Raw genomic sequence first — 23,094 nt, 5'->3', positions numbered from 1 at the left:
GTGTCAAAGTCAAAGTAAGAACCCCTGCACAGCACAAGCTGTACGATGAGTACGTAGACTAAACATGTTTGGAAAACGGTCGGGTGGTCAGAACGGACACTAGAAAGCAACGCTAAACAGCAAGGCCTGAAAGGACGACCTGAATAGCAGAAGCAAGCAGACAAGCGGCTGCATTTGATTGGCACAAGTGGCTGCATATGATGGACACAGTGGCTGCATATGGTGGGCACAGTGGCTGCATATGGTGGGCACAGTGGCTGCATGATGGGCACAAGTAGCTGCATATGATGGGCACAAGTGGCTGCATATGATGGGCACAAGTGGCTGCATATGATGGGCACAAGTGGCTGCATATGATGGGCACAAGTGGCTACATATACTGGGCACAAGTGGCTGCATTTGATGGGCACAAGTGGCTGCATTTGATGGGCACAAGTGGCTGCATATGATGGGGCACAGGTGTCTGCATTTGATTGGCACACATGGCAGCATATACTGGGCACAGTGGCTGCATTTGATTGGCACAAGTGGCTGCATATGATGGGCACAGTGGCTGCATTTGATGGGCACAGTGGCTGCATATGATGGGGCACAGTGCATCTTGGGTCCCAAAGTCTCTGCAATGGCAGCAGGAAGCCCATAGCTTTTGTTAGGCTGTGAATCGGGGATCTAATGGTGTTTGACCATCTTGTCTTGGGACTGCAGTACTTGTTCCTGGAGTGTTTGGGGGCGGAGCATGTCCAAAACAGTCCATGGCTGCCGACCCAGGATTAGTTCTGCTGGAGTTTTCCCTGTGGTTGCATGTGGTGTGTTTCTGTAAGCAGAAAGGAAGGAGTCCAGCTGCTGGGGTGACAGGGACTGTTTACTTGCAGCCACTATAGCTTTGAAATAGCATTTAAAAGTCTGCACAAACCGTTCTTCTTGACCATTTGTAGCCGGGTGGTAAGGTGCGGTCAACTTGTGCTTGGGCAGTCAGGAAACGCTGAAACTCCTGACTGGTGAATTGTGCACCGTTGTCTGCGACGATTTCTCTGGGGTAGCCAAACGTAGCAGCGAGATGTAACAATATGGAAACCGTTGCCTAAGTCGTTGGCTGAGTAACAGGAATTACCTCTGACCACTTTGAATGGGCGTCCACTATGGTCAAGAAGGTGTGTCCTCTGATCAGGCCTGAAAAGTCCAAGTGTAGGCGAAACCAAAGAACCGTGGGCCAGGGCTGGATGCACCCTTGAGGGTCTCTTGCTAGTTTCTGCACATCCAGCACAAGCATTCACATATGTCGTGATATCTGAGTCTAGATTTGGCCACCACACATAGCCTCGGGCCTTTTGTTTCATACGTGTGCCCCCGGGATGACCAGTATGTAGCAAGTCCAGAATGTGTCTCCGGAGGGCCTGTGGAATGATCACTCGGTCTCCCCCTAAAACACAGTTGCCAGCCACAGTTAATTCCATACGCCTACGGAAATAAGGTTCATAATCCTGTGTGACGGTTGCAGGCCAACTGGACCGTACCCAGGAGGGTATTGTTTTCAGAAAGGTATCCTTGGCTGTATGGGCTGCTATATCCTCAGAAGACAAGAAGGACAGGCTGGTGCAACGACAACTCTTGACCGGTGGAGAAGAGTTCATCAACCTCCCTGTCAGTCGGGACATTGCGTCCGCATTAGCATTGGCATCATGACTGCGATACTGGATTTTGTATCTGTATGCTCCCAAGAATAGGGCATAGCATTGGAGGCGGGCTGCAGTAGTCTGAGGGATGCCTTCATCAGGGCTAAAGATCTGAAGGAGTGGTTTGTGGTCTGTCAGTATGGTGAATTCCCTACCAAACAGGTAAAGATTAAACTTCTTAATTGCCCATATCAGCACAAGAGCCTTTTTGTCAATGTGTGAGTAATTTCTCTTTCTGCTTTTGTCAAAGACCTGGAGGCAAATACCACTGTTTTTTCTGACCCATCTCGTAAGATGTGAGATAGTACAGCCCCCAGACCATAGGGTGAGGCATCACAAGCCAAGGTGAGAGGCTTCTGGAGGTCATAGTGCATGAGCGACACCAACAGCTTTTGCTTAGAGGCTTCGAAAGCACGTTGGCATGCAGCCCACCAGTCCCATCTGGAGTGTTTCTCCAAAAGCTTGTTCAACGGAAACAAGGTATGTGTCAGATCTGGCAGGAATTTGTGGTGATAGTTCAGCAAGCCAAAGTATGATTGCAGCTGCTAGACGTTGGTTGGGGCAGGAGCTTTGACTAAAGCATCAACCTTGGCTTCTATGGTGTGTATACCCTCTGCATCCACAAGGCATTTTGCTAAGTTTACTTTCAGAGCCTGCTCTTGGAGTCACAAGCTCCACGTTCCGCTTGTGTTCCTGGTCTGTCCGTCCCGTGATGAGCATGTCATCTAGCAGGCACTGCGTGAAAGGAATGTCCGCCAAAATCTCATCCATTTTTCGTTGCCAAATGGCTGGGGCAAAGGCTACACCAAACACCATCCGATTGTACTCATATAGTCCCTTGTGGGTGTTGATGGTCAGAAACTTGCGGGAAGAAGGATGGACCTCAAACTGTAAATATGCTTGTTTCAGACCAAGCTTGGCGAATTTTGAGCCCCTGCAAGAGAGGCAAAAATGTAATCTACTCTGGGTAGAGGATACTGGTCTATTTCCAGTTGGGAGTTCAGTGCCATGTGGAAATCGCCACAGCTGGTGATGCCCACTCGCTGTGCTCTACCTTTGAGATGACACCTTGTTCCTCCAGCCGACTTAATTCTTGAGTATGTCTGCAGTTTGATTGGTGTTGGGCGGACAGTTGCTCGGGTCTGAAGTTTTCTCCATTGTTTCTGAGTGATAACTGAAACTGCTGCTCCTGTGTCTACATCCATCTTTAGTTTCTTTCCCTCAATAGTTACCTCTACAGTCATTGTAGAGGGTGCTGAATGCATATGATGTATGTCTAATATGTGGACCACTTCCTCATCCTCTGACTCCGATGATGTATATCTTCCCATCATATATGTCTTTGTCTTGGGGTTCAGAGGTGGTTTATCTTGCACCTTCTTGCCAAGGCAAACTAGTTTCAGATGGCCTGTTTTACCACAATTATGACAGGTCTGATCCTTAAACCGGCAGACTTTGTGATCATGGTCTGTATTCCCACAATGGTAGCAGGCTGACTCCCGGCTTAGTGGGGGTCTGTATTTCCAGTTTGCGACTGTGGGCTTGACTGCTGTTCTGAAAACTTCCTGTTTCACCTCTTCCCTTCTGCCCTGGGGATTCAATTCCTCTGTATCTTTCACAGCCATTTCCATCACTGAAGCTATTTCAATTGCCTTTGTAAGGGTAAGGTCTTTGTTAACTGTCTCTTCTGGCTAGAGTCACAATTCAGTCCCATGACAAACTTATCTCTCAGTGCAGTAGGTAGGTACTCCCCAAAAGAACAAGTAGAGGCTAGTCTGCGAAGGGCGAGCACATAAGCTTTAATTTCTTCACCTGGCTGCTGCTGCCTCTGATAAAACCGAAATGTTTCTGCAATCTCTAGTGATTTCGGCTGGAAGTGATCCTATAACAGTGTCAGGAGCTCTGCCAATGTCTTAGTTGCTGGGTTTTACAGGGGAAAGGAGATCTCTAAAGCCCAATACACACTATTAGATGTTCTGCAGATTTTTGTCTTCAGATTTACCAAAACCATGTAGTGCAAGGGCTTGCCCGATTGCCTACAAATTGAAGCTCCTAAGGTTTGACCTCATATTATATGGTTTTGGTAAATCTGAAGGAAAAAAAAAAATCAGCAGAAAATCTGATCGTGTGTATGGGGTTTAAGAATATCATATGTCTTAACACCAACCACTGTCAGAAATACAGCTACATGCCTTTCACCTGGGATGGCATTTGCACTGCAATACTGGTCCAGTCTCTCAACCAAGGAACTCCAGGATGTATGTTCTCCATCAAATTCACTTAATGTCCCGATCAATGACATTTTCCTGCTGGCATCTGTGATTTCTTTTATCCAGGTGACAATCCACACTGCCTTTGTCTCTGATAGGCACTTTGTAAATCCCATCCTCGTCGCCACTGTTATATCCTCTGAGTTGTGAGAGACACACAAGACTCTGGTCTGGAACAATGGATGTTTATTTCAGTAAGCAACATGCATCTCAAGACAGGTACTGTCATCATGCTTCCTTACATGTGCTCCAAGATGGCTACTATACCCCTTGACCCTTGTCATCACTCCTGGGTGGACCAGCCTTAAAGAGACAGTACATGTGGAACCCTTCAGATATAACACCTTCACATTGGCTGCATTTGATTGTCACAAGTGGCTGCATATGATGGGCTCAGTGGCTGGATTTGATGGACCCAAGTGGCTGCATATGATGGGGCACAGTGGCTGCATTTTATTGGCACCAGTGGCTGCATTTTATTGGCACAGATGGCTGTATATGATTGGCACAAGTAGCTGTGTTTAGTTGGTACAAGGGGCTGCATATGATTGGCACAAGTGGCTGCATATAATGGGGCACAGAGGTTGCATATGATGGGCACAAGTGGCTGCGTTTGATTGGCACAAGTAGCTGCATATGATGGGCGTAGTGGCTGTATTTTATTGGCACAAGTGGCTGCATATGATGGGGCACAGTAGCTGCATTTGATTGGCACAAGTGGTTTCATATGATTGGCACAAGTGGCTGCATATACTGAGCACAGTGGATGCATATGATGGGGCACATTAGCTGAATTTGATTGGCACAAGTGGTTGCATATGATGGTTCACAGTGGCTGCATATGATGGTTCACAGTGGCTGCATATGATTGCCACAAGTGGCTGCATATGAGGGAGCAGTGGCTGCATTTGATTGGCACAGGTTGCTGCATAGGATTGGCACAAGTGGCTGGGTTTGATTGGCACAAGTGGCTGCAGATGATTGGCACAAGTGGCTGCAGATGATTGGCACAAGTGGCTGCAGATGATGGGGCACAAGTGGCTGCAGATGATGGGGCACAAGTGGCTGCAGATGATGGGGCACAAGTGGCTGCAGATGATGGGGCACAAGTGGCTGCAGATGATGGGGGGGGGGTTAAGTTCTATGTTTTTCCTCGACCTCCCCATACACACACACAGTGCTATTATGCACGATGCAGCTCTATATTTTTTCTCGACCTCGGTCCCACTGATACACAGTGCTAGGAAGGGGGCCCGTCCCCTACAGCAGAGCAGGCTAGGAGTGTTTGAGGGGCGGGGCTGGAGGCGGTGCTGCCAATAATGTAGTTAAGGAACACGCACCACCTCCGCCCGCCTGCTCGAGTCTAAAATTTTCCTCATCTGAAAATGGGAGTCTGCGCATGTGCGGTATAGCGATGCATGCACAGTGGAGGCCCGCGATCAGCTGTGTAGTGACATAGCTGCACAGGAAGTGACGCTGTCGTGACGCATATGAAAACATAGCAAAATCGAGGTAAAACAAACATACGTTTTTACCGTGATTTTGCTGCAGAGCAGTGTGAAAGGGCCCTAATAGAGATATTATATATTAGAGCTCTAAATTCAGATAGTTGGCCATGACATTATGAGAGCCAAAGGATGCTCAAAGATGTAATTCCCAAGCTAGTTACATAGCTTAATTGCTTGTTCGCAGGGGCGGACTGACCATTTGGCCACTCGGGCACTGCCCGAGGGCCCCGGGCCACTAGGGGGCCCCATCAGCATTGCCAGCCTCAGTAAAACCAGGGACAGCATGTAGAAATATCCCTTACTGACATCCTTTTGGTCTAAAAATCCAGAGATGAATGAATGAAATACTTGTATAGCGCACAATGCGAACTGAATCGCCTCTAGGCGCTGTTTTATAAGGCTTAGATTACAGCTGCCCCACTTCTCCAGTACCTTCTCAGCCAATAGAAACGTGTGTGTGTGTGAGTGTGAGTGTGAGTGTGAGTGTGAGAGTGAGTGTGAGTGTGAGTGTGAGTGTGAGAGTGAGTGTGTGTGTGTGTGTGTGTGTACCGTGTGGCCCCATAATCTCCGATTGCCTGGGGGCCCCATCATCTCCTATTGCCCGGGGGCCCCATGACTTGTCAGTCCGCCCCTGCTTGTTCGATTAAGCTCTATGACAGGTTAATGCTTTACTTGTATACAAAAAGGATTAACAAGGGATTGAAATGAGAAGACAGATTAATTAATGTCTCGTATGCCTACCTTCTATTAACCTGGCTTTTATCAGCTGATTTTCAAATATTGGCAAGTCAGCTTGAACTAGAGCTAATTAGCTCCACTAAATTAAGCTATCGCTAAGTAAAAAATCATTAATATCTGACAACACCAACTTAATCATTTGTGTTGCATGTAGCTCCCTAGAGGAGTATTTTTAATATATTCTCAGAACACTTAGGCCTGATTCACACCTATGCATTTTAAGAGCATTTTGCAGATTTGCACTACAGGCCATTTAACATGGTTTCCTATGGAACACGTTCTGTAGGGCAAATCTGCAAAATGCAAAAAGCACTAAAAATGCCTAGGTGTGAATCAGGCCTTAGGCTTTATACAGACGATCGGATTTTCGGGAGAGAATTGTGTAATGACAGACTGTTTGCCTAAAATCTAAACGTTAGTATGCTCCATCAGACAATTGTTGTCCAATTTTGGCCAACAAATGTTAGATGGCAGGCTAGTAAGGCCCTTTCACATGGGCGGATCCCAGGAGGATCCCTATTTGGACATCCGCTTGCTCAGTGGGGATCACTCCGTTGATCCCCACTGAGCTGGCAGATGACTAGTCCATCTCTGCACACCGTGCATAACTGCTTTCCTCTATGGGGGGGGGGAAATCGATCCGCAGACAGATGAAAAAAATAGGGTTTTCCTCCGTCATCAGAAACGGAGCATAGCGGAGACTGATGTCAGCGAATGTTCATCCGCTGACATCCACTATCCCATAGGGATGCATGCATGTCCATTTTACATCTGAAAACAGGTCGATGAAAAAACAGACATTCGGTCTGCCCATGTGAAAGGGGCCTACATTTTCGGCAGACAATGGTCTGTTGTCTGATTTTCGTATCTTGTGTATACAAGTCCATCACACAAGTCCAAAGTACACACACGCATGCTCGGAATCAGTGGCAGATGGTGCGCAAAGGGTGGTACTCAGGAGCGGAAATTCCACAGAGTACATCACTACGTTCGTGTTTGTTGGCCGACAATTTGTACCGTTTGTATGCAAGACAAGTTCCTTTCACACGCCCTTCGGACAAAAGTCTGACGCTCGGGTTGGCCAAAAATCTTATTGCGTGTACGAGGCTTAAGACTGGTGTCAATTAACTGACAGACCATAGGATAAATAAACGTATCTGACAGAAGGAAAAAATTTATAATGCATCATCTTAAAAAGCCAGTAAAAATTGAATTTATTTTTATTTATTTATTAAGGATGTAAATTTAGAGCAGCTGATTGTGTACCTTTACTTCTATGATGGAGGGCTTGGAATATGCAGAAAGTTATATTGCTAGCCAGGGGCATTGCTAGACACTTGCATTACAATAGTTTTTGTCATCATTCCAAGTACAACATATATACTTCAGTCTTCGGTTAATTTTGGGTGTAAGTTTTTCTTATTTTATTTATGTTTTTATTTTAGTACATCATTTCTTATTCACCCTGCAGTAATCGCTACAATTCTGCCCCTGATTCAAAGCACCCTGCTAAATTACAAATAGCACAATGTGAATTTCAGGTGTCATTCATTTCAATAGCACCTAAAAATGCTGTGCGGTCCTACCATGATAAATCACGCCACAATCTGCATCATTTAAAGCTTGTTGTCCAAAAGACTGCACCTTTTTGGTTCAACAAGCTTTAAGCGTTGTGGTTTGCCGCAATTACAGAGCGATTATGAAAAATTAAAATCACATTGTGTGATTTTTCATTTAGCAGAGCTCTTTAAAATTGGACAAAATCACACCGATTCTGCCCGCAATTCAAAATGCCCAGATGTGAACAGAGCCTTACAGTTCTTTAGCAAAAGGTACAGAGTATTCAGAATGGCCAAGGTTATAGATTCCACAAGCAATGCTAAAGAAAATTTTTAGTGGGAGTGCTGAGAGTGTAATGGTGGAAGAGGTGTGCAGTCCAGAGGGTTTCATAACTGGCAGAGGGGCAGGGCCGCCTTTAATATTGATTGGACCCTGGGCAAAACTTTTCTTGCCCCCCCCCCCCCATGCAGTTTTGCTCTCCACCTGCCCTGAGACATACAATAAATAGCAGCTAGACTCAAAATCAGTTTAACCAGTTGCCGACCGCCGCACGCCGATGTACGTCGGTACAATGGCACGGGCAGGCATAAGGACATACATGTACGTCCCTTGCCTCCCGCGGGTCGGGGGCCCGATCGGGCCCCCGCCCGGTGCCTGCGGCGGTCGGTATTCGTTCGGGAGCGATCCCGGACGAGGGGACGGCCATTCATTCATGGCCACCCCCTCGCGATCGCTCCCGACGAATAGAAATCCCCGGTGACATCACTTCCTCTCCTGTAATGTAAACACAGGAGAGGAAGTGATGTATTCTCTCCTCCGTGTCGGTATTTTTCGTTCCGACACGGAGGAGAGCGGATCAGTAAGTTGCACCAACACTCACACACACAGTAGAACATGCCAGGCACACTCACACCCCCCCTTTACCCCCCGATCACCCCCCCAATTACCCCTGCCCCCCCCAGTCACAGTGACACCAATGTCATTTTTTTTTTTTTTTTTTTTTTTTTGCATTGGTGTCATTTGTGACTGTAATAACTGTTAGGGCAGTTAGAGTTAGCCCCCTTTAGTTCTAATGTACCCCCCTAACCCCCCCAATAAAGGTTTAACCCCGTGATCACCCCCCGTCGCCAGTGTCACTAAGGCTGGGTTCACATTGCAGCGGTTTATGAGAACGAATGTGATTCGCACCGCACTGCAGTGCAAATCACATCCGATCTCTGTGCGATTCGAGTTCTGCCATTCGCCGCACCCGCCGCACCCGCCACACCCGCCGCACCCGCCGCAAATTCGCACGGGACCCTTTTTTTGGCCCGCAGCAGAATCGGATCGCATGGGTGTTCACACCATGCGATCCGAGTTTGCAGATCGCACTGCGATATGCGAACTGATCTGGGGGTGTCAGTAACATTTCACTGACACTCCCAGCAGTTCGCATAGGGCAGTGTGAACTGCCGCCGGGAGGCATGCGATGCGGGAACCCGCCGCGGATTCGCGGCGTTTCCGCATCGCTCCAGTGTGAACCCAGCCTAATAAGCGATCATTTTTCTGATCGCCGTATTAGTGTCACAGGTGACGCTAGTTAGGCAGGTAGGTATTTAGGTTCGCCGCAGCTTTTTATAGCGCCAGGGACCCCCATATACTACCGCATAAAGCCCCCTGATTGCCCCCTAGTTAACCCTTTCACCAGTGATCACCATATAACTGTTACAGGTGACGCTGGTTGGTTAGTTATTTTTTTATAGTTTCAGGGCACCCGCCATTTATTACCTAATAAAGGTTTAACCCCCTGATCACCCGGCGGGTGTCATTTGTGACTAATAACTGTTAGGGCAGTTAGGGTTAGCCCCCTTTAGTTCTAAGGTACCCCCCTAACCCCCCCAATAAAGGTTTAACCCCGTGATCACCCCCCGTCGCCAGTGTCACTAAGGCTGGGTTCACATTGCAGCGGTTTATGAGAACGGATGTGATTCGCACCGCACTGCAGTGCAAATCACATCCGATCTCTGTGCGATTCGAGTTCAGCCATTCGCCGCACCCGCCGCACCCGCCGCAAATTCGCACGGGACCCTTTTTTTGGCCCGCAGCAGAATCGGATCGCATGGGTGTTCACACCATGCGATCCGAGTTTGCAGATCGCACTGCGATATGCGAACTGATCTGGGGGTGTCAGTAACATTTCACTGACACTCCCAGCAGTTCGCATAGGGCAGTGTGAACTGCCGCCGGGAGGCATGCGATGCGGGAACCCGCCGCGCATTCGTGGCGTTCCCGCATCGCTCCAGTGTGAACCCAGCCTAATAAGCGATCGTTTTTCTGATCGCTGTATTAGTGTCACAGGTGACGCTAGTTAGGCAGGTAGGTATTTAGGTTCGCTGCAGCTTTTTATAGCGCCAGGGACCCCCATATACTACCGCATAAAGCCCCCTAATTGCCCCCTAGTTAACCCTTTCACCAGTGATCACCATATAACTGTTACAGGTGACGCTGGTTGGTTAGTTATTTTTTTATAGTTTCAGGGCACCCGCCATTTATTACCTAGTCTCACTAGTGTACCCCTAAATTTAGGGGTGTCTACTTTCCAAAATGGGGTCATTTGGGGGGGGTTTGTGCCATCTTGGCATTTTATGGCCTTCAAAACTGTAACGCCCTTAGAAAGCCTGAAGGCGGTGCTTGGTTTTCGGGGCCCCGTACGCGGCTAGGCTCCCAAAAAGTCCCACATATGTGGTATCCCCATACTCAGGAGAAGCAGCAGAATTTATTTTGGGGTGTCATTTCACATATGCCCATGGCATGCGTGAGCAATATATAATTTAGTGACAACTTTGTGAAAAAAAAAAAAAAAAAAAAAAAGTTTGTAATTTTCCCGCAACTTGTGGCAAAATATAAAATATTCCATGGACTCAACATGCCTCTCAGCAAATAGCTTGGGGTGTCTACTTTCTAAAATGGGGTCATTTGTGGGGGTTTTGTGCCATCTTGGCATTTTATGGCCTTCAAAACTGTAATAGGTAGTGAGGAGTGAAATCAAAAAATTACGCCCTTAGAAAGCCTGAAGGCGGTGCTTGGTTTTCGGGGCCCCGTACGCGGCTAGGCTCCCAAAAAGTCCCACATATGTGGTATCCCCATACTCAGGAGAAGCAGCAGAATTTATTTTGGGGTGTCATTTCACATACGCCCATAGCATGTGTGAGCAATATATCATTTAGTGACAACTTTGTGTAAAAAAAAAAAAAAATTTTTTTTTTTGTCATTATTCAATCGCTTGAGGCAAAAAAATAAAATATTCAATGGGCTCAACATGCCTCTTATCAATTTCCTTAGGGGGTCTACTTTCCAAAATGGGGTCATTTGGGGGGGTTTTGTACTGCCCTGCCATTTTAGCACCTCAAGAAATGAGATAGGCAGTCGTAAACTAAAAGCTGCGTAAATTCCAGAAAACGTACCTTAGTTTGTAGATGTGACAACTTTTGCGCAAACCAATAAATATACAATTATTGACTTTTTTTTTACCAAAGACATGTGGCTGAATACATTTTGGCCTAAATGTATGACTAAAATTGAGTTTATTGGATTTTTCTAATAACAAAAAGTAGAAAATATCATTTTTTTTCAAAATTTGCGGTCTTTTTACGTTTATATCGCAAAAAATAAAAATCGCAGAGGCAATCAAATACCATCAAAAGAAAGCTCTATTTGTGGGAAGAAAAGGACGCAAATTTTGTTTGGGTACAACATTGCATGACCGCGCAATTACCAGTTAAAGCAGCGCAGTGCCAAAGTGTAAAAAGACCTCTGGTCATTTACCAGCAAAATGGTCCGGTCTGAAAGTGGTTAATGAATCAGATCAGGCAGCTATTACGATTGGTTGCCAGAGGTTACAGTGTATCATTACCGCTCGCCGACTGGTTGCTAGAGGTTACAGCACACATTATAGCTCACTGGTTAGTTGCTAGAGGTTACAGCACATGATTTCTGCTTGTTGATTGGTTGCTAGAGATTACTGTGGATATGACCTCAGGGGGGCATGATATACATATCAATGCCGCCGGCCGTTAAGAATTACATATGAATGCCGTCACTATTTACATATGAATGCCGGTAAGTTACATGTAAACACAGGGTCTGCAGGGGAGTCATCTGTACACAACAATAGGGCAGAGCTGGGCAGCATTAGTACCAGCACTTCACACTGAGATATTGGGACACAACACAGGTGTCAGGGAGTGATTAGACCAGACTGTGTGGACTGCACAGAGGAAACCCAAAACGCATGTGAGTGAAATAATGTGTTTATTATAAATAAAAGGAAAGTGAAAACAAACAGTGCACTACCAACCACAACAACAAGTATCTCTATCTCTATATATACACATATATACATACATACACACACACACACACACACACACACACACACACACACTAAATGGGAACTACCAGAGATGTCAACGAAAGCCAGGCCGAGGTCATACACCGGGGAATCAGTAGAAGGGTAAGGACGGATAGATGGGCTGCAGAACAGGGATCTAGGTAGCAGGAGACAAGAGGGACAGGTCCAGGAAGGAACAGGTCAGGTAGATACAAGGCCCAGGCTCAGGCCCAGGCCCAGGTCACATGGAGAGAGCGATACCGAGTCAAGCATGTTAGGGCTTGCCGGGTATTTATAAGACTACTGATTACCCTCACGTAACAGCTGATCGCAGCAGGTGCTGTCTGCTCCACACTGCCGGAGTATACCCGCTGGTGGGCGCTGGTACTACAGCCCAGGGATCCAATAGTGCCACCAGGAGGTAGGTCCTCTTATTACAGGCCCTGGGTATTAGAAGACACCCGCTGGTGGACACTGGTACTGCAATCCAAGAGATCAACAGCGCCACCAACGGGTGGACCTTTTCATGACAGTACCCCCCCTCAAAGGAGCGGCCTCCGGACGCTCCAGCTAGGTGTAATTGTCCAAAGTTAATGGCCTCAAACCACACCATGTATGAGGGCACGTCAAGCTGGGTACCAGGCACATCAGGGCAGACAGCGGGCACATCCGGGCAGACAGCGGGCACAGGCTCTGGGTCTTTGAGCTGGGCAGCAATTACCGGATTGTCGAGCTGGGCAGCAATCTCTGGGTCCTTAGGCCGAACAGCAAGTACAAGCTGGATCACATGCACTGGCTCAGCAAGCTGAGTAACGGGCCCCGGCTCAGCGAGCTGGACACCAGGCACTGGTCCGGCAAGCCAAATAACGGGCACAAGCTTAACAGGCCAGTTAATGGACACTGGTTCAGAAGACTGGGTAGCGGGCCCCGGTTCAGAAGACTGGGTAGCGGGCCCCGGTTCAGAAGACTGGGTAGCGGGCCCCGACTCCGCAGACTGGGTAGCGGGCCCCGACTCCGCCGACTGGGTAGCGGGCCCCGACTCCGCAGACTGGGTAGCGGGCCCCGACTCCGCAGACTGGGTAGCGGGCCCCGACTCCGCAGACTGGGTAGCGGGCCCCGACTCCGCAGACTGGGTAGCTGAAACATCCGGCTGGGAAGCTGAAACATCCGGCTGGGAAGCTGAAACATCCGGCTGGGAAGCTGAAACATCCGGCTGGGAAGCTGAAACATCCGGCTGGGAAGCTGAAACATCCGGCTGGGAAGCTGGAACATCCGGCTGGGAAGCTGGAACATCCGGCTGGGAAGCTGGAACATCCGGCTGGGAAGCTGGAACATCCGGCTGGGAAGCTGGAACATCCGGCTGGGAAGCTGGAACATCCGGCTGGGAGACTGGAACATCCGGCTGGGAGACTGGAACATCCGGCTGGGAGACTGGAACATCCGGCTGGGAGACTGGAACATCCGGCTGGGAGACTGGAACATCCGGCTGGGAGACTGGAACATCCGGCTGGGAGACTGGAACATCGGACTGGATGGCAGGCACTGGGACGTCCGACTGGGTAGCTGGAACGTCAGGCTTAGGTGGGCCACCGGATACAACTGGCATGCATGCAGGCTGGACCGGGTTGGTTGGTGCGGAGGCGGGTTGGGTTATTGGCAGGATTGTGCGGGTCGGAAAGAACTTTCGTTAGCCGCTGCAGCTTTGTATGTAGGTGCAGGTCTGTGAGAAAAGAAAGTGTCTGGGCAAAAGGAAGACCAAGGAACAGTGGCAGGAGGAGGGTTCTGTGGGATTGTTACAGGTGGAGGAGAAAAGGGAGGTGGGTTGCAGGCAGGATAGGTGCTACACTTGGTGACAGGATAGTAGTATTTGGTAGGAAGTGGAGTAGACTGGGCTGTAACTGAGGTTGCCATAGGCAATGGGGAGATAGATACTTGGGAAGGCAGGTGGTTAATGACAGGGCTGGAGTGTTGTGGCTCAGCTAAATGCAGGAGACCTGACCATGTCTGTAGCACAGGTTAAACAAACACTGATTCACACACAGCCTGACTAACCAGAGATTGCACTGAATGGGTGCAATCAGACAACACCTGCTGTGGACAAGAGGAATAACATTCCATGAAATAGGCTGGATCATCCTCTAACAACCATACCAAAGATACAACTTGGCTCAAATTGAAGGGGTGAGAAAAATCACCACTTACTTTGGAATTACATGACAGGGCTAGTTCTGCACATAATTGGATTAAGGGCTGAACATCCTCAAATGACATGTAGCCCTGATCCACCAGGGAATGAGCTGATCGGATGGTCTCCATCAGCCGGTCACTAGACCACCTTTTTTTAAGCTGGCGACAATATTCACCATCCTCTTCTGCCAGCAGAGAATAATACATGATTTCATTGAAATCCATATTGGCAGACTAACAGGTCAGGATGGTTCCTCAATGCAGCCACCTCTGGTCAGGGATCGAATCGGTATACTGTCAGGGAGTGATTAGACCAGACTGTGTGGACTGCACAGAGGAAACCCAAAACACATGTGAGTGAAATAACAATGTGTTTATTATAAATAAAAGGAAAGTGAAAACAAACAGTGCACTATCAACCACAACAACAATATATATATATATATATATATATATATATATATACACACACACACACACACACACACACACACACACACACAATAAATGGGCACTACCAGAGACGTCAACGAAAGCCAGGCCGAGGTCATACACCAGGGAATCAGTAGAAGGGTAAGGACGGATGGATGGGCTGCAGAGCAGGGATCTAGGTAGCAGGAGACCAGAGGGACAGGTCCAGGATGTGCTCAGAATCAGGAAGGAACAGGTCAGGTTCCAAGGTTCAGGTTCCAAGGTTCAGGTTCCAAGGTTCAGGTTCCAAGGTTCAGGTTCCAAGGTTCAGGTTCCAAGGTTCAGGTTCCAAGGTTCAGGTTCCAAGGTTCAGGTTCCAAGGTTCAGGTTCCAAGGTTCAGGTTCCAAGGTTCAGGTTCCAAGGTTCAGGTTCCAAGGTTCAGGTCACATGGAGAGAGCAATACCAAGTCAAGCATGTTAGGGCTTGCCGGGTATTTATAAGACTACTGATTACCCTCACGTAACAGCTGATCGCAGCAGGTGCTGTCTGCTCCACACTGCCGGAGTACACCCGCTGGTGGGCGCTGGTACTACAGCCCAGGGATCCAATAGTGCCACCAGGAGGTAGGTCCTCTTATTACAGGCCCTGGGTGTTAGAAGACACCCACTGGTGGACACTGGTACTGCAATCCAAGAGATCAACAGCACCACCAACGGGTGGACCTTTTCATGACAACAGGACTAAAACCTCAAGGGGTAAGGGGATTTAAACCAGGTTAGTTGGCAAGTATGAGGCAGCTGCTTTGGGCCCCACAACGATGACAAGGCCCAGGGCATTGCCCCTTTTGCTCTGCCTTAAAAATGGCCCTGCAGAGGAGTACAGCAGCAGGCAGTGGAGTTGAGTTACTAAAACTGAAAAGTGCAAAATCTGGTCCAGCTGTACATGGTAGCCAATCAGCTTCAAACTTCAGCTTGTTCAATTAAGCTTAGATGGAAAAAAAACTGGAAGCGGATTGGTTTCTATGCAGAGCTGAACCAGACTTTGCACTCTCCAGTTTTAGTAAACCAACACAAGTATGTGCAGGATAAAAGTGCAGATGGTATTGTAGCATCTTCCTCGTTGTTAGGTGAGGTAAATTAGTTGGCTCCTCTTTAGGCAAAGGAGCAGGGGTTATTTGTGCTTTGATTGTGCAGTGCTCCACGCTTAGCTGAAGACACCCTGAAATCAAGTACAAGCCTGTACAGCAGTGTGTCTCTACAGCAGCCTCTTAGATGCCAGGATTCACTTAAAGGGACTGAGTGAGTAACTTCCACTTCTACCTACCCAATACTGTACGTGTCTGGGTCCAAGGGACAGCTTAGTGCCAGTGCAAAAGAGCCAGAAGCAACCCAATTTCTCTAGCTTGGGGCAACAGTAGACAGGTGCTTTGGTATTTTTGCAAGGGGCAGCACATCCAGCTTCAGTTTTGGAACTTTTACTTGCTCATTTGCTGCACCATCACTCCTAAGGGTGGACAGCACTTTTGAAGTAGCCATAGACCTCAAGTCTGGCCAAGGACCGCAAGTCTTTAAGAGTTTATCCAGTTCTTCAATTCTGAGCATCACTCATCTCTATCCAAGTTGCCCCCTAAATAAACAAAAACAAAACCCCTAGATTGTTTATTGATCCTGTAAAGAAAGTGTGGGAAGTTCCTGTTGCTTGGCTGTGTGGGGGAAAGACCCGGAAATCCAGCGGCCCCTACCGGAAGTGAACGCTACATTATAGTGGTGAGCCATTTATGCAGGAGAGGAGTGCAGAGGGTATGGCATCAGGCAGTCTGTTCAGGAGAGGAGTACAAAGCATATGACAGCAGGCAGTATGTGCAAAAGAGGAGTGCACTTTTTTATTATTTTTTTTTTTATTCTTTATTTAGAAGAATCAGCACATTATATCTTTACAGCACAGATGTAGCAGCGAAAATGTAACAGATAACTGTAAACAGAGACATAAAGGCAAATATAGATACATCATAGGCATTGAGTTCCAATGTAGACAATATATGAAATGTTTATGCAGCAGGGATTTTTGTTCACAACACTAGGATATTTTCTGACTGAGTTTTTTTACTTTTTTGTTGTTATTTTCCTTTTTTCCCCAGATGAAAAAGGGGGGGGGCAGGGGGAAGCAGCACTAAATCCCAGAAGAAAAAAAAATTAAAGGGGGGTGGTATAGTTAACAAGAAGAGGGCACTGTGTGTTTCCATAGAAGCGCACAGCACAGGTCGGGAGTATACCCACATCAGTGCCATGTTCTGTTAAAATCAACCAACCAAAGTGATGGCTATTTATATCATCACTAACTGACCATAGAGAAGGAATGAATACACAGGAAGTGCTCTCCTGTACTATACAAGCCCCAACATTTAATGCATCTGAGGAACTTTACCCCAACTCTCCTGTTAGACAATTGGTGGACATAATTTAACATAAAAGTTATTTTTTTTCAAAATTTTTGGTCTTTATTAGTTTTTTTTAGCAAACAATAAAAAAAACGCAGTGATGATTGCAATGGTATGTAATTATTAAATAATATTATGGTGTGGAATTCCAAACATCACACACTAGTTAAGGGGCAGTTTACATTTTTTTTTTTTTGCTTGTTTTAATTTGCTGGTGCACTGAAAAAACATAGCTGGTGTATGGTAGGTTGGCTGGGATTTGAACTCATACCTTGAGCACTGTGGAGACATCTGAACAGACCACCAGGCCATTGTGCTAAGTACGCTGAGCTCTGCATGATAGTGTAGTATGATTAAAGAATGAACATAAATAATTACCGCTTTATATTCACCTGAATAAAGGAAAAAAAAAAGAAAAAAAACACAACATACAAAATATAGGTAACATAAATGTTCAATACATGCTAGTTTACAGACTAGCAGACATTACTGTAATAATTATTCATAACTGCATTCGTTAGCAAAACAAGGAAAAAAAAATAGGAATATTAATTGCAAAATAGATGCACAGAAGGTAGAGCACATCTCATATAAAAATGTTTCTTTCACATACATCGATCATGGTTGCAGTGCAATGCTGTATAACAACTTAGTAAAAGTTGACACTTGCATGTCTAAGGAATCGCTAATTAGCACTGATTTGGAATTGACCAACTTATGTTCGCTGCTTATAGCGCTCTTTTTGATTCACACATACGTACACACATTTTAATGGTCCAAGAATATAGGTTCAATATTAGCTTTATCTAGTCTATGCGTTTTGCAGGACTCCGGCTTCTTCAGGACCACAGATTCAGAAGCATATACACTGTATGACTCATAACTGAAAATGGGGAAGAAAGATAATTTTCATGTTTATGAAAAAAAAAAACATACAATATACATATATATATCTACAAAATGACATATTATATCCAAAAGAACAAAAAAAAAACATCAAATATATAGTTATAATGATCACATTGAATGCCATGATTTAGTAAGTGGGTACATCTGAGCATAAGAGAAATTATGTTTATGGCTAAATTTAAGGCATCAGTCATACCTTTCATAAGCGTATGCAGCTCATGTGGGCATCATCACTGATTAAACTTAGATGTCATGACTTTATATACATAAGTCTGATGCTTCTAGTATTATGTGCATATAAGGGGATCTTATTTTTAATAGTTATATTAAATATAATGCGCACTTTTTATGTTTTTGCACATTCGGTATGTTTAAGATAGCTTTTGAGATTGACATCAAGGTTTAGCTACACAATATTGGAAATCCTAGACCAGGGGTGTCCAAACTTTTTTCAAAGAGGGCCGGATTTGATGAAGTGAACATGTTTGAGGGCCAACCATTTTGTCTGACATTCTTTAAACCATTAAAATTCGGTCTAAGTGTGTTTGTCCGAGCACTAATACACGGCCCAACAATAATTCTCTTGTCTTTGTGCTGTGTGTGGTGAATAGATGAGCTCAGGTGTGTTATTTGGATATACGGTATTTAATCGGCTTATACCACGCACCTTAACTTTAAAAAAGAAGTCTCAGGGGAAAAAAATCTCACATTTTAAATAAAGAACTGTGAAGCAAAATAAGGGTCAGTGCCCATCTGCAGCCCCCACCGTATTGCCATGAATGCAGCCCCCATCGTATTGCCATGAATGCAGCCCCCACACTCACATGAATGCAGCCCCCAGCATATTGCCATGAATGCAGCCCCCCAGAGTATTGCCATGAATGCAGCCCCCCAGAGTATTGCCATGAATGCAGCCCCCCAGAGTATTGCCATGAATGCAGCCCCCCAGAGTATTGCCATGAATGCAGCCCCCAGAGTATTGCCATGAATGCAGCCCCCAGAGTACTGCCATGAATGCAGCCCACAGAGTATTGCCATGAATGCAGCCCCCAGAGTACTGCCATGAATGCAGCCCACAGGACGCTGTGTAAACAGGAAATACTCCTGTATCCACGGCACTCGTCCCGCCCCCTCCATGGCAGCCAGCATATCTTTTGTGGCCCCCGGTGCTCGGGGATTTGTTGGGGGCCACAAAAGATATATATGTCAACATTACCAGGCGGGCCATCCGAAACCGGAACGCGGGCTGCGATTGGCCCGCGGGCCGGACTTTGGCCATGCCTGCCCTAGACTATAGTAAAGAATTTCTTTTGTTATACAAGATCTTCGATCTTCTGTGGTATTTAGATATATAATAAGAATATTATCCGTCAAGGATTTTTAAAATCTTTTTTAAGGGGATAAAATTAACATACTGTATATCAATAGACTCAAGAAGGTCAGTACTCTGTACATATTTGGTACATTTTGATTTTTTTACTAAGGATAATACTGAAGGGAATGGAAAAAGTGTAAATAAATAACATTTAAATGAAGGACGATTTTCCTACAATCAATGGAATCCATAGTTACAATTACTGATGCATCATATAGGAATATTTAGATCTGGTAGAAACCGGCCACAGCTGCCCTGATGATGAGATTCTGTTGATATCCCCACAATCTTTGAAAGGCTGAAATCAATGTATTTTCAGTCTTGTTGCTATGCAATTATGAAATAAGGACTCAGCAGCCATTATTATTTTGACTGTTGAGTTCTTACTTGCCCTTTAAGTAGTCTCATGAATAAATATTATATCAAGTTTTCTGGGAGTCCACATTCTTTCCTAACACACTTATCAATTTAATAACAATAGTCCAATTTACTTGCCATTGTAAAACTTAGTGGTACTCTAAATCCACATAAATTGTGTGCCCTGGTAAAGTCCCACCTAACAGCAAGAAAATTTTGATGTCAAAGATTGTTTTTAAAGCAGTCATTTTAAAATATGCTCCTACCATACTTAGCAGTTTTACTGCTCTTTTTCTGCATGTTCTAAAAGTGAACCTGTTACTTTGCAAAATAATATGATTTTTGTCTGCAAATTTCCTTTAGAGTACTTTACAAGACGTGGGATAGTTTTCTGAAAAGCTGAATTATCAGGCTGCTTCAGGGGAATTAGACACTAGCAAAACAAAGCCCAGTATAACCTTTAATGCTCCCATCATGCCTAATAGGAATAGATCATAGAAACAGAGTCCTGAGTGTCATAATGTACACCAAGAAAAAGATTTTACAGTTAAGACAAAAATACTGTTTTCTTATGCTGCGTACACACGATCGGACTATCCGGCGGACCAGAGTTGGAAGAAGACCCCCGGATGGCGACGACGAAGAAGAAAGTCAGGCTCCTCCACTAGTAAAAGAGCTAGCAGAAAATAGCGGAGGAGTCCAGCCAGAAGACCCCCCAAGACAGAAGAAGAGAAGACCACCGGAGCTGTCTAATAAATTATTTTAAAAACTTGTTTTGTTTTTTATTTACACTTTTTTTCACCAGGTGAATTGGTAGGGGTAAATTGTACCCCATACTCATTCACATAGGGTAGGGGGCCGGTATCTGGGCCCCCTACCCTATGGGTATCTGGGTATCAGATATACCCCTGGAAAGTCAAGGATGTCCCTGGACGTACCTTGGGCGGGAAGTGGTTAATAAGGGGGTTATTAACCACTTCCCGCCCAAGGTACGTCCAGGGACATCCTTGACCTTCCGGGGGTATATCTGAATGATGCCTGAGGTTACAGACATCATTCAGATATCGGCATTTTCAGTCAGCGATTCCCTGCACCACAAGAACGATCCTGGTGGCTGTTCCACTGCTTGATCGTTCTTACGGGAGGCGGGAGGGGATGCCCCCCTCCCACCGCCCTCCGGTGCTTCTACCGACTCACCGCTTCCATCGGTGAGTGGGTTACAGGATCCGCCGGCCACCGGATGATACCATAGAGATTTTCGGCGGACCAGATGGTCCCCGGAGTCTCTATGATCGTTCGGAAGCCGGGCACGATGTAATGACGTCACGCCCGGCCTCTGCATTCAAAATAACGGCGCCAATTTGGCTGGGAAGCCGTGATCGTTTTTTTTATTTTTTTTTATTTTAGGCTTCCCAGCCTAGAGGTGAGATATGGGGTCTTATTGACCCCATATCTCACTGTAAATAGGTCAGATCGCGCAATATTCCTATTACAAGGGATGTTTACATTCCTTGTAATAGGAATAAAAGTAATCAAATTTTTTTTTTTAATTGTCAAACTAAAAAAATAAAAGTAAAATTAACAATAAAAAAAAAATTAAAGCGCCCCTGTCCCCGTGAGCTTGTACACAGAAGCAAACGCATACGTAAGTCCCGCCCACATATGAAAACGGTGTGAAAACCACACATGTGAGGAGGTATCACCGCTCTAGATCTCCTCTGTAATGCAAAACATGTAACCAGTAAAAAAAGTAAGCGTCGCCTATGGGGATTTTTAAATACCAAAGTTTGGCACCATTCCACGAGCACGTGCAATTTTGAAGCGTGACATGTTGGGTATCTATTTACTCGGTGTATCTTCATCTATCACATTATGCAAAAAAATTGGGCTAACTTTACTGGGTTTTTTTTTTAAGCATGAAACTGTTTTTTTTTCTGAAAAAACGTGTTCGAAAAATTGCTGCGCAAATACCGTGCGAGATAAAAAGTTGCAACAACCGCCATTGTATTCTCTAGGGTCTTTGCTAAAAAAACATATATAATGTTTGGGGGTTCTATGTAATTTTCTAGCAAAAAAATTATGAATTTTACATGCAGGAGAGAAATGTCTGAATTGGCCTGGACGTGAAGTGGTTAAAGGGGGCTCCCGGATTCCGATAAGCCCCCCGGCCCCAGACCCCAACAACCAACAGGCAGGGTTGTCTGGAAGAGGCCCTTGTCCTCATCAACATGGGGACAAGGTCGGGGGGCGTGGCTTAGCGGCTGATGTAGGAGGACGTGTGTACCTGGAGCTCCGCTGGCCATCCGTGCTAACATCCTTCCAGACTTGTCCACACAGAGCTTTTGGGGCCAATCCGCTCTGCTGATTACAGGGAGATCTCCGGACCACCGCTGTGCGCGCCGAGAGACCAGCTGCCATGTCCAGATGCCATACCTAAGGCAGAGGGCAGTCAGACCCCCCTGCCAAGATGGCGTCGGCGCTAGGCGTGCAGCCAAGGATCACTATAAGGAGGCTGCACAGAAGCTCCTGTATGGGGGGAAACATATAAAGATGCCCTGGCCAGCCCACATCCAGGGGCACCCCTGGAAGCTCTCTGGAGGCAGATGACACAGTCCCCTTGGAGGATGAAGATAGATTGTCAGCGGCATGGCGCACAGTGAATACCCCTAAAGATAATAATGGGCTTGAGACACAGATCATCATCCCTAATGCAGCTGATGTAGAGCCCACATTGAGAGACATATTTACTGCTGTAACATCATGTAATCAATCCATTACTGCTCTCTCAGAGGATATCAAAGGAGTTAAAGCTGAAATCACTTTTGTCTGCCATGATATGCAAAAACTAAGAGAGAGGACATCTGCCGTTGAAGGCAGGCTGAGTACAGTGGAGGATGATCTGGTGCCCATGCAGAGAGACCTAAAGTATAATTGACATCTTACTGAACAGCACGCTGTGCGACTTGATGAAATGAAAAATTGCATGAGGCAAAATAATATACGCGCCTTGGGAATCCTGGAACGCGCAGAGGGTAAAAATCCAGTTGACTTTATTGAAAACTGGCTGATCTCCACGTTTGGCAGAGAATCCCTCTTGCCACTTTTTGCAGTGGAACGTGCTCACAGGGTGCCCTCTCGCCCTTTACCTCCTGGCAACCACCCCAGACCCTTTTTGTTTAAACTACTTAACTACCGAGACAGGGACACAATCCTGTCCGAAGCAAGGGGACTGCCTGACAAAATGGAAATTGAAAACTCTACAATCTCGCTGTTTCCGGATTTTTCAGCAGTGCAGTAAA

This window comes from Lithobates pipiens, unplaced genomic scaffold (genome assembly GCF_037356315.1).
Source record: "Lithobates pipiens isolate NorthernLeopardFrog02 unplaced genomic scaffold, aLitPip1_a1.2 Scaffold_13, whole genome shotgun sequence".
In the NCBI taxonomy this organism is placed as follows: domain Eukaryota; kingdom Metazoa; phylum Chordata; class Amphibia; order Anura; family Ranidae; genus Lithobates; species Lithobates pipiens.
This window is presented reverse-complemented; position numbering follows the sequence as displayed.